The following is a 2,433-nucleotide window of genomic DNA, read 5'->3' as shown; positions in this document are numbered from 1 at the left end:
GCTTAAATTCCAATGTGTTTAGTGTGCAACTTATAGAGTATCGTGTCCCAAGAAGCAAGGTCACAGGTTCTGTTAAGACATGAATATACCATGTGGCTCCTGACACTGAAAATATGTGGGCAATAAAAGCGAAATAAGATCATTGATATACAGAAGCAGGAGTGGCATGTATAAGCTATTTAAAGCATCAGAAGACAAAGTTACAAGAACATTATTTTTAATGGTATAAGTTCTATCATTGCATTCTTTACTCAAAATGTATGATATACAATTTTTACATCTATAAATGTACCAAACACTTCCCCCTGCTTAATTTTAACCATGTAAGATTGAATTGATCAGAATTCTTAATGATAAGGGCTTAGACCTACCGCAGTACCATGAACTTGTGTGTGTGTGTGTGTGTGTGTGTGTGTGTGTGTGTATAATGTTGCATGCTTTCACAATCTTTAAGTAAACTAGAGGAAAGATTGAATTATTGTTCTATTTTTGGTAATATGAAGTAATATTAGAGACGTCTTTGTCATATGGAAGATTTTCAAAGCACATGCTATAAAAAGTTTAAAACAAGCTGGCCATGGTGGCTCATACCTACAATCTCACCACTAGAGAGGCTATGGTAAGAGGATCACTATGAGTTTAAGTCCAGCTACAACAAAAGTTCCAAGTCAGCCTAAGCTAGTGTGAGGCCCTACAAAAAGAAAAAAAAGAAATTAAAATATACATATTTTGGGCTGGAGAGATGGCTTAGCGGTTAAGCGCTTGCCTGTAAAGCCTAAGGACCCCGGTTCGAGGCTCGGTTCCCCAGGTCCCACGTTAACCAGATGCACAAGGGGGCGCACGCATCTGGAGTTCGTTTGCAGTGGCTGGAAGCCCTGGCGCGCCCATTCTCTCTCTCTCCCTCTATCTGTCTTTCTCTCTGTGTCTGTCACTCTCAAATAAATAAATTAATTAATTAAATTAAAAAAAAGATGTGCACCTTTGTACATCACCTTCTTAAAAAATATATATACACATATTTTGAAATAGAGGTATGCTAAGCAATGGATTGGAAAAAAAACATTAATTTTATAGATCTTGTTAAATTTATAGAATAGGGGCTGGAGAGATTGTTTAGCAGTTAAGCGCTTGCCTGTGAAGCCTAAAGACCCCGGTTCAAGGCTTGATTCCCTAGGACCCACTTAAGCCAGTTGCACAAGGTGGTGCATGCATCTGGAGTTCGTTAGCAGTGGCTGGTGGCCCTGGTGCGTCCTTTATCTCTCTCTCTCTCCCTCTCCCTCTCTCTCTGTCTGTCTCTCTCAAACAAATAAATAATAATAAAAAAGAAATAGCATTTAACCAAATGAAATTAAAAAATTGTATAGAATAGACAAACTAAAAGTTGGTACTTTGTGTGTTTCTTTCTTTTTCACTTTATGAATTTTCCTTTTCTGACATACTAAGCTATTTTAAAGCTAATTCTGATCTTAAATTTAAATTTGTTTGCTTTAAAGAGAACCCCAGGGGACGGGGGCCAAGGCTCAGCCACCTATATAAAGCAAAACAGTCATTCATTTGCAGCAGCAGGAGACCCTGGGACACGTGCAGACAGGAACACACATGCAAATAAATAAATAGTTTTATCTTTTTTAAAGAAAAAATAAGACAGTCCCCAAAGCTGAGAAACCTTCAGATCCAACAAAATCTGAATGTGTCTGCAAACACCAAGAGTTGTCAGGTAGCTGCTTCTTGAGCACAGAGATGCCCTGGTGGACCAGAGCAGCAGCGGCCCTCAGGGAGCAAGTCTGACAGGGCAACTGAGAAGCAAGTACAGGATAAAAAGAGGAAGCTTTTTTAAAAAAAATTATTTTAATTTTTTAAATTTATTTTTTCTGGGGGGAAGAAAGAGGAAGAGAGAGAGCAAGAATGGGCACACCAGGGTCTTCAGCCAGTGCAAGCGAACTCCAGACACATGCGCCACCTTATGCATCTGGCTTATGTGGATCCTGGGGAATTGAACCTGTTTTTTTTTTTTTTTAGCTTTGCAGGCAGCACCTTAACTGCTAAACCATTTCTCCAGTGGGGAGGCTTTTCTATGGGCATACAGAGGATGAATCCACAACTTAGTCTAGACTGGACCACAGGGTTCCTGGAAGACTTCCTAGAGGAATGCTCTCCTCTTCCTGTGATTCTATCATTTTCACACACAGAGAGAGAGTGAGAGAGATTCAGTAGTCCGTTTCACATATGAAAATCTGAAGTCTGTCACCGAATTGCCATTCCCAGAGCACAGGACCATATTGCTCAAAAGTATGAAAATATATAGAAAGCACTGATCCTTGAAACATCACAATGAGGATGCAAGGGTAGTTTAGAAATGCTAAGCTGTTTTTGTTCTGAAAAGTCTACCAGAGGGGAAAAAAAAAAAACTACCAAATCGTCTTAGAGTGCAGT

The sequence above is a fragment of the Jaculus jaculus genome, chromosome 4 (genome assembly GCF_020740685.1).
Source record: "Jaculus jaculus isolate mJacJac1 chromosome 4, mJacJac1.mat.Y.cur, whole genome shotgun sequence".
NCBI lineage: Eukaryota > Metazoa > Chordata > Mammalia > Rodentia > Dipodidae > Jaculus > Jaculus jaculus.
The sequence above is the reverse complement of the archived record's forward strand: the minus strand, read 5'-3'. Positions refer to the sequence as shown.